The sequence below is a fragment of the Takifugu rubripes genome, chromosome 11, assembly GCF_901000725.2.
Source record: "Takifugu rubripes chromosome 11, fTakRub1.2, whole genome shotgun sequence".
In the NCBI taxonomy this organism is placed as follows: domain Eukaryota; kingdom Metazoa; phylum Chordata; class Actinopteri; order Tetraodontiformes; family Tetraodontidae; genus Takifugu; species Takifugu rubripes.
The window spans coordinates 8,482,708-8,492,281 of NC_042295.1; the positions used below are offsets into that span (position 1 = coordinate 8,482,708).

A 9,574-nucleotide genomic window follows, 5' to 3' on the forward strand; every position below is an offset into this window, starting at 1 on the left:
GATGACGATACACGTGGTATCTTTTGTATTGCTTGAGAAAAAAAGCTATAGGTAGTACATCTGTTATTACCGGTACTATCATGATTACTGCAGTTGTGGAGAAAATGTATGCAGCAGAATGATATTTTGACGAAATTAAAGCGCAAATGATGCTGCCATTTTTCATGAACTCAAAGATCTAAGTTTTTTTTCTATTTCCACAATATCTATTTTCTCTATTTCTATCAAATATTGCTCACAGATTTGTCAAAATCCGTGTTAATGAGCCGCCATAATCCATCCACCTCACCGGTGTGGCTGATTACGCAGCATGATTATTGCACAGCTGTGCCACCATAAAAGACACACATCACAACACAACAGAAGTTTTGAGTGTGTAATTGGCATGCCGACTGCAGGAACGTCCTACAGAGCTGCTGTCCGTGAATGAAATGTCAGTTTCTTTACCATAAGCCACCTTCAAAGCTGTTTCTGTGAATCCCTTCTGCCTCTCAACCATGGACAACGTGCAACTACACCAGCCCAGATCCTCCACATCAGCATCTTCACCTCCAAGATCATCTGAGAAAAGCCGCCTGGACGACTGCTGCAACGATCAGTTTGTACAACCAAAGAATTTCCTGCACTGTCTCAGGGGAGCTCATGCGCATGCTCGGCATCGGAGTCTCGACCTGAATGCAGTTCTTTATCGTAACTGACTTGGGCAAATGGTTCCATTTGATGGCATTTGGAACTTTGGAGAAGTGTTCTCTTCACGGATGACCTGACTGTACAGTGCAGACAGCATAGGTGAGTGGTTTCATCCATTCATCCGCGACCATCACCTCATATTGCCGCACGATTGTGCACAGCCCCATTTTCGCACATCTACACACAATTTCTGGACCTGGAAAACATCCCGGTTCTTGCATGTCCAGCAGACACACTGGACACGTCTCCCATTGAGCATGTGTGGGATGCTCTGGATCAACGTGTACAAGCGTGAGTTCCAGTTTCTGACACTATTGAGCAACTTTGCACAGCTGTTTTAGAGGACTGGACCAACAGTCCAGAGGCCACAGTCAACAACCCAATCAACTCTATGTGTTATTGGTTTTCTCACCCCGGACCCCAGAGGGGTCTTTCATTGTGGGCTGCTTGAGGCTCACCTTTTTGCTCACTAATAAATCAATCCTGGCCACCTACTGGCCTGGCATGCATATAGCACCCTTTAAACGTTGCTTCAGTACTATTAAGAAGCCATATATTTAAACCAATGGTATTGTAATAAGTTGTGGCTCTAACTGGTAGATGCGGGTAATTGATTTTCATTACTGGTTGTTTCATCTTGACAGAACTTAATCTTAATAGTTTTATTCGGCGAATTGAAAATGGAGCATTCCCCAGGTCTTGTTTTACCTTCTTGTGTATCTTGAGCCATAATTTCCTGGGGTCCTTTGTGGTTGCCTGGCAACAATCCTGGTGAAGAAATAGCACTTGACATGATCAATTACATTTCAGGGTTGTGGGTCTCGCGCAGATTAAGCAAAAAAAAAACAAAAAAAAAATCTTTTTTATAAGTGCAGGTCGGGTTATATTATTCACTTACTGAATTTGGACAAAGCTAAGTGAACGGTTTCCCAACTTTAAGCTGAGCTAAATGGAGATCACTCTATAGCTACAAATGCGACGTTTTGCGACAGAAAGAGTGATCCACGGCACGTGTCTGGCGGCGTACGCGTGGCCGTGTTCAAATATATCCGAGACAGTGGGAATGGCTTTGGGCGGATATTTCTTTCCTGCAGTAATGACCACAGGATGCATTAAGAGAGATCTATCAGGACCAGGCAGCGTTAACCCGATAGTGAGACGACAGTAAGATATACAGACTCGAGGATGCACTTAGCATGTGGTCTAAGAGGGGAGCAGTGCTGGAGTTCAATCCGTCACATTGGAGCACGTATGGGGTCAGAAAACTGTTCCTAATGGAGTGATTTCGTAACTCAAGAGTGACAGTAAATTGAATGAAACTGAGCTTGTAAAAGCTCTTAAGGTTCTTTAAATCTACCCCAGGAATCTTTTTTATTCAAGCTGGCTGCGTAGGCCTTTTCCCATCACAACTTGGAACGGATTACTGTACCCAATTTAGATTGTGTTTCATCAATTTTCTTTCACAAATATTGAAACCTCTGGCGTGATTTGCGGGTAATTATCAGCTGCCAGCCCCTCCAGACGTAATCTGCTGTTTTTGACAGGTGAGTTATTAAATTGTCCTCTGTACCTGATAAACATATTAATTTATTTCAAGATAGATAATTTCATCAATGCAGCAGTCACATCATAGGGCGATACCCTCTCCTCTTTAATTCTACAAAAATATCACAGTCGTCAAAATGACAGATTTTTAGACGTCACCCGTTTTCTTCACTGAAGTTTTGATTAAAAACGAGCCCATCGTTGCTTGCGCAGCAGTTTCCTTTTCAATCCCTTCCATGAGCCTTTGTTGCACTTCCCAGTTTGTTTTATTCCAAATATCCACAAATGGCTCTTCTAAACTAAACTAAAATATATGAAACTGAACCTCTCAGAATTTCTTAAAGTATTTACTTAAAAAAATGTCATTGATGACATTGATTTCTAGACATCAGGTTGGGAGTGTGCACATAAATGACACAATCCGGACAAGGATAATTCTCGATGACAATATTTTCTTTTATTCTTTGTAATAATTGGAGAATGTCTAAATTACTGATTGGGTCTATGTCTAATTTGTCTGGAGGCACTGGGGAGGAACAACCTCCTTTAACCTTCCTTGATGGATCAGTCTTGTGCTGAAGCTGATGGTGGTGGTGCTGGTGATGGGGCAGTACTATCCTGCTTTAAAGGAGGACACGAAGAAGACCCATCCGCTGCCACCCACGAGGGCAGATCACGTCAATTAGACCTCACAGTTAACCTGCATCCATTTGTGTCCACTGCTTCTTGGTCTTTCTTAGCCAGGGTATTATCAGTTTTGTGTATCGATCCAAGAAAGTGCCATCTTTCCCCTTTTTCGACCTTAATTTTCAGGAAGTTCATATAACGTAACATAGAAAATTAAGAAAATTAAGTTAAATGTGTTTAAACTAATCATTCATGGGCTTGAACCACAGCAAAGGGTTTATTAACACATTAAGAAGATGTGACCTTTGCCCCCCTTATAAAACAATCAAAAAAGTATATAAATCGACTGCGCTAAACCTTTCATAGTAGGTAGCCTGGAGATTTAAATTGCCTCTATAGATAGTGTGTGTAGATAATGTGTGTCACTTGATGGCCCGGTAGCTGCTGGGATAGGACCAAGCATCCCTGTGACTCTGGGTTAGCGGTGGATAATAAACGATGGATAAACCGATGGCTGTAAGATGAATTAAATTACACCCATACTGTATTTTCTACTTTCAAACTAGCTTCTAAGTCAGGTCAGTGTCCTGTCCCGCTGTGATATTCAGCTGGGTTTGCAAAAACAAAGCTAACAAAATAATGAGTAGGAGCAGTCACACTTCTGCTGATTTGCAGCTACCGTCTTCCTGTTATAATGTGTCTCTGGTAGCCGCAGGCCGTGTTTTGAATACGGTGACCCCACGGCGATGGACCTCAGAGTGTGTGTACACACAGCTGTGTAGCCTCTGTGCAGGCATTGTCCTGCAGATTCTAATGTTGTTCGCCGACAAAAAAATATTTGAGGTCCGCTCAGATGTTTACACAGCTCATCGGCTGTGTTAGTTTTAGAAGACACGGGCAAATGTCTAGTTGTGCACATGAGCACAAGAAGAGAAGGTCACATCCGAAAATCTGAAATGGTTTTTTTGGGGGGGGGGGTTGGCGTTTAAGATGAGATGCAAATTTCACCTCAGCTGCTCTTTGCTGCCTGAATGACTTGATTTCTTGTTTCCTTTGCCCGAGATCCTGGTATAAATGAGATAAACATTCAACTTAAATCATCTTATTTGCCTCATCTAAACTCATCTAAAACTCATCTTTCCATCTGCAGAAAGGCAGAGAAGCTTAAAATTCCACCCTCATATCTGTATCCTGAACACAACACTAATGCCCGCAGCTGTTTAGCTTACTGGTTTGGCACTGTTTCCATTGCAAAACCCTGCTCAAAACCAAAATGTGAAGTGATTATAGTAGCTTGGTTACAGTGCTATCTCATACCAAACACTGGCAGAAAATGCTTGCTTAACCATATCAGTATCCCGTGATTAATCAGTCAAATCAGTTTGGTAGCTTTGGAATCATCAAAGCTACAAAGTGTGTATTCTTCCATCAAAGCACTTGGGAAACTCCTGGAGCTTTTATGTTGTTGCTAAATTGTTTACGATGCAAAAACAACAAGGAGACATTTTCCTTTTCAATTTGAGGGTCTGGGGGTTTGGGATTCCCTGCCTGGTGTGACCCCTGCAGACCAGGCCTCGGCCCTTAGCGGCTTGACTGACAGGTGAGACTGACCTCATCTGTGGAGGCTGAGTCCCCGAAGGCTGATCACTATCACACAGCATGTGATGGGCGGGATGCGTCCTCCTCACAGCCCGCCGGTCATCGCAACAAGGCCGCCACTAGTCTTTAACTTTCTCGGTTTTCTTTTTTTGTTTGTTTCTTCGCTTCTTGTCAAGTTCAACGCGGAGTCAGAACATAAGGTCCGCGCTGATCGTTAGTTATCAATTAATCGCTCAATTATCCGAACGGCTCGGCGCGTGTGTTGTCGGAGGCAGGATCTGTTGATGCAACATCAGTTAAAACAGTCTAATGAAGCAAGCTGAATTCATCATGAAACGCCAAATAATTAGCAACCGTGTCTTCGGGGAATACTTCAAACGCAACCTCAAAGTGGTTCGGTTTAGTGAAGCTTTCCCTTCAAAAGCAGAAAATAAACACGGCATTTAGGACTGCACAGGAAGGGAAAGCTGTCCCCCATGCCTTTCATTTACAGCGATAAATAATGATTCATCTCCAAAAAAAAAAAAAAAAAGTTTACAGAGGGTGTATTTGTTTGCATCAGAAGACTGGTGACCTTTGTGGTGCTTCTTAGAGATAAAAGTGACACAATAGCCAAACATGCTCAGCATCAACAAATTAACATAAACCCCGGCTTAGCGTAGCTTTAGTTAACAGAAAGGAATTTTCTGTTTGTTTAGATTTGGTGAGACCTCTTCTGGGACCCGGTCGTGGTAGCGTGCACGGCGGTGGCGCTGAGAGACTGAAGGATCACCGGTGGCTCCACTGCTGGGGACCGCAACGTAATTAAACTGACAGAAACAAAGTGAATCTAATTAGGAATCCCTCTGCTCTAGCTCGTTAGCGGGCGACACTGCTAAATTATTTTCCTCCGTGGAAATAAATGAGGCCACTTGTCTGTGCAGATCCGGGGCCTATGAGGTGCTCAGGGAGGGAGAAAGTAATTATTGAGGTCTAACTAGCACAGCCGGAGCGCTTTGGCACAAAGTCTTGAGGTGATCACACCTATATGGCTCGGCATGAATCAGGACAAGCCTCTCTAAAGCAACCCCGATGATTACGCAACTCTGGGAATGAACAAATTCCATCGCTCCCATCCGCCGAACATGTGCCAGAAACACGCACCGCTCATCCAAAACAGTTGGGTCTCTTCAGCATTTCTGCCTGGGTTTCAACCCACTCACCCAGATGTGCACTTTTCACTGCAGTGTAGACCCCCCACACACACCCTGGCCGGAGCGGCGGAGTAAATGAATCCAGCGGTCGAGCCAGGGGACCCATTGAGAGCCATTAGGAGGTTAAGTAGAGGAAGCTCTCCATTGTTCTGCTGTTTGATTCCTGCCCTGTGACCCACACTCTTCTCGCCAGAGCCTGGGAAACCCTGTTAGTGATGACGAGAGGGGGTTCACGTGTGCGTGCGTGAGTACGCCGGCACGCACACACAAGCCCGGCTCGTGCGCGTACATGGTGTACAATGCAACAGCGCACTGACAGTTGGATGACTCTCCGAGGTCGGAGAAATTTCCGGACAGACGACAGTAGCCGAGCGAGAGGCCACCAAAAGTTCTGAACTTACTGCTCACACAAGGAAGAGAACCAGGTTAGAAACAGCACAAGAATCACTCAAGCTTGATTCTTTTTTACTTTTTTTGCAGCTCTGACCTTTCAAATGCGTGACTATGAAGCAACCAAGCAGGATTAATATTAGACTGTATACAACAGGCCATCGATCCATCGGCAGAAGACAGAGGAAGATCCCCCCCCCACAACCCCCAACCCACCCGCCCCCCCCATTCTGGGCTGCAGTAAAAATGCTAAAGAGACATCGCAACTGACAATAACACCCAGGGAGAGAACAAAGTTGCCCATTCTTGAGGCCTTAATTGGAATTGGGTGTGCAACCAGTGTGGGAAAACTTACTTCCCGTTCTCTTCGGGCTTTTCCTATATCACAAATAAGATATTATATATAATTATATTTAATTATTTAATTATATTGTTGTAATTGAACATTACATAATCCACCCCTTCCATAATGCATTAGCCCAGAGCTGCTGGCTAATCCTTAAATGAGAGAGTAGAATGAGTCATTGCCACAAATGTGTGTGTGTGTGTGTGGGGGGGGGGGGGGGGGGGGGTTCCCACAGAGGTCACCATTGCAATGTGTTTCTGTTCCTGCATGGATACAAAACATATGATGTGATGTGGTGATTCTAAGAAAGAAGCTTACAAATTTGAAAAGATTTCTACAGTGAATAAAAAACCAACCCTGATCCTTTTACCTGCCAACGTAGCTTAAGAAGGACGAACTTTGTGTACTTTCAGCGTGAACAAAGTCCCTCTAACCAATCCTGGTGAACAACGTCGAGGGGCTCCAGGAAACCGCTTTGTGGTCAGAAAAGGGAATGGGATCCGATCCCCATATTCTGGCTTTTCCGCCAGTGGTGACACATAGACAATGGAGTCACGCCACACTGGTGCATTATGGGATTCCTCATTTTGCTTTTGGGGGGGTGAATGAGGCAGACTACAAAATGATAGCCTCGGTTTAGCAACGGTTGACCCTTTTTTGCTCCACTTCTTGTTTTCGGTTTGGTTTCACGCTGCAGTATTTTCCAAGTGGATCAAAATGTGTTAGTTTGTTTGGTTCATCAAATATTAATGAAAGACAAACGGAACCGAATGAAAAATCTTCAGACAACCCAGAAGAGAATCTTCTGAATCTCTTTGGAATGAAAAAACAAAGATAGAAAAACCGAAAAAAAGATAAGAGCTGGTGGTCTTTAAAGTCTTCCAGGTGGGTTCCACTGGGGGGGGGGGGGGCAGGAAGCGATGATGCCGAGGAGGGGCAGACCTGGGGAGATGTGAAGGTGATGAGGAAGAGGGCTGCGTCATGCGTGAGGACGGGGGAGGAGGAGGCCAGGCTTGATGTCTTGTTTTGTTGATAGTAATCTGACAGCTATTTGAGATGGGGTGGGGTGGGGTGGGGGGGGGGGGGTCTAGCTTCTGTTGGTGGTGGCAGTATGGTGATGTTGGGGATGAGGGGTAGGGGTGGCTGTGGGGGGGTGATGTATGCTCGCCTTCACACAGAAACCCGCCTGTGTGTGTGTCCATATTACTTTATTCTACTGCATTCAATTCTCTCTTAGCCTCAATTGCTTCTCTCTCATCTTTTGCCCCCTCCTCCATCTACGCTGCCCCTTCATCCTCCTCTCTGTCCCCTCCTCCAATCTCCCCTCTTTCTCTGGCGGCGGGTGCCACTGTACATCTCCGTGTCTCGCTGTGTTACAAGGCTTGCCCTTAATTTGACAGTGTCACAGGGATCCATCTTCATTCTCTCATTCTTTTCATAATCTGATCCTCTTCCTCTAGCATGCAATTAGTGTCCCCCCCCTCCCCGCACACACACACTCCTCCCGCAGCTCCGTCCACTGTCCCCTCGCGGCCTCCCAGCTGCCCCCACAGAGCGGTCCGGATGATTGCTACAGCTTTCCCTGTGCAATCCATTTAGCGCCGGGGCCCTGTAATGAATATGTACATTGAGAGGGACCCCAGCAGGGGGGAGGGTCACGAGCAATCAACCTTGAATTCAATTATGCCGGTGAAGGTTAATGACTGTGCTCAGTGGTCAGAGGCACGCGCCACATCGCCCATTAAAGCAGCTTGTCAGAACTGACAACGTGGGGGCAGGGATGTTCTGGTGCGGGTGGGTGAGAGAACTGCGGGAAAGGTAAAGGCGCAGAGGGATGCTGGAGGGTTGCGGAGGGAATTGGGAGTGGGGGGGTGGGGGGCGCAGCGTGGAGGTGTCCTGAAGGAGCGGCAAACGGGGAGGAGTCATGTGACAGATAGATGGACAGATAGATAAAACGCTGTCAGTTAAGGGTGCTTGATTACATTGAGTTCTCCCAGACAAATCAGATTGTAAAGTTCTCCAACCTCCACCGCCGCTAACCACCCCCCCCCCCCCTCCTCCTCCTCGCTCCCGGGGGCGAAGCTGAGCGCGCTGGCTGTAATATGATTAGTCTACATAAAGACGTGTCTGGAGTGTAATTCACTGCTCACTAATGAGGCCCTGTCTGAACTCAGAACAGATGAATCCCCCTGGTGGCACACGCTCACCTGCTGGCTGCAACTCACTCTCCCGTCCACGTCCCTCCCGTCCACGTCCCTCCCAGACCCTTCAGCCATCCGATCACCTGCATACTCCTGCTATCAGTGGCTCACCTCACCTCGAAAAAGCACCCCACTTAGTTCTATCTTGGGAACGATCTCTGATCTCCTGGGTTTAAGGTAGCACTGAGCTAGCAAGTTAGCAACCCAGAGATAAACTGGCATGACAAAGGACAACATTGCGTTTAGAATGACTCATGGAAAACATTGTTTCAATTCAGACGAGTAGAACATCCAGTCTATTGGGCAGTATAATCAACCAATCAATCAATCAATCAATCAATCAATCAATCAATCAATCAATCAATCAATCAATCAATCAATCAATCAATCAATCAATCTTTATTTATATAGCTTCTTTTACAATTAAAATTGTTTCTAGGCGCTTTACAGAATCCCAGGGCCTGACCCCAGACAAGCAACAGTGGCAAGGAAAAACTCCCCTTTAACAGGAAGAAACCTTGAGCAGGACCAGGCTCATGTAGGGGGACCCTCCTGCTGATGGGGGGGCTGGGTAGAGAGAGGGGAGAGGAGAGGAGAAGGAGAGGAGAGGAGAAGGAGAAAGAGAGGAGAGGAGAGGAGAGGAGAGGAGAGGAGAGGAGAGGAGAGGAGAGGAGAGGAGGAGAGGAGAGGAGAGGAGAGAATAGGCATAAGGGAAGTCAGGTAGACCAAAGGCTTCGGTTTCAGCCGAACTAACTATTCTGGTTTTCTTTTAGTGAGCCTACTGATTCATTGAAACTTAACACTATCTAAATGATGGTTAAGGTGTAAGCTGAACAGTACTGTACAGTTATAAATCAAATATGTTATATTAGTTGTTAAATGCTGCTGCTGATGCTTTTCAATATCATGTTGGGAATTTGTGAAAGTAGGATGTGAAATGAAAAATATAGTTCATGTGGTTAATTTTCCCTTGTATAATGTCC

The 9,574-nt window shown here is 45.6% G+C and overlaps 1 long non-coding RNA gene across 4 annotated transcripts; it reads left to right on the forward strand.

Moving 5' to 3' along the window:
* The first annotated feature begins 4,360 nt into the window (after positions 1-4,360).
* On the forward strand, positions 4,361-6,175 carry LOC115251487 (uncharacterized). 4 transcript variants are annotated; one of them, XR_003890043.1, is made up of 5 exons: positions 4,361-4,462; positions 5,160-5,261; positions 5,385-5,619; positions 5,688-6,042; positions 6,135-6,175. It is a non-coding gene; the product is annotated as an uncharacterized lncRNA (long non-coding RNA). The 4 variants fall into 4 exon arrangements; XR_003890045.1 differs by having other exon boundaries at positions 5,688-5,776; positions 6,135-6,157; XR_003890044.1 differs by lacking the exon at positions 6,135-6,175 and having other exon boundaries at positions 5,688-5,776; positions 5,848-6,075.
* Positions 6,176-9,574: the final 3,399 nt, after the last annotated feature.